Raw genomic sequence first — 247 nt, 5'->3', positions numbered from 1 at the left:
GGACGCAGGAGTGTTTCTAGTGCAGCAGAGCTGCAACCTCCAGCCTCTTGCTGCTGCTGCTGCTGCTGTCTTGCTGCAGCAGCAGCAGCAGCAGCAGCAGCAGCAGCAGCAGCACGCTCTCTCCGTATCTGTCTTAGTGACAGACGAAATAGAGAAACATCAGCAGCATCATCAACGCACCATTTCTTTCTTATATGTCTTTGCTTTTGCTTCTGTTCTCCTGCTGCTCCCATGCTGCTGCTGCTGC

The sequence above is a fragment of the Eimeria mitis genome, genomic scaffold (genome assembly GCF_000499745.2).
Source record: "Eimeria mitis Houghton genomic scaffold, Emh_scaff930, whole genome shotgun sequence".
Classification (NCBI taxonomy): Eukaryota; Apicomplexa; class Conoidasida; order Eucoccidiorida; family Eimeriidae; genus Eimeria; species Eimeria mitis.
This window is presented reverse-complemented; position numbering follows the sequence as displayed.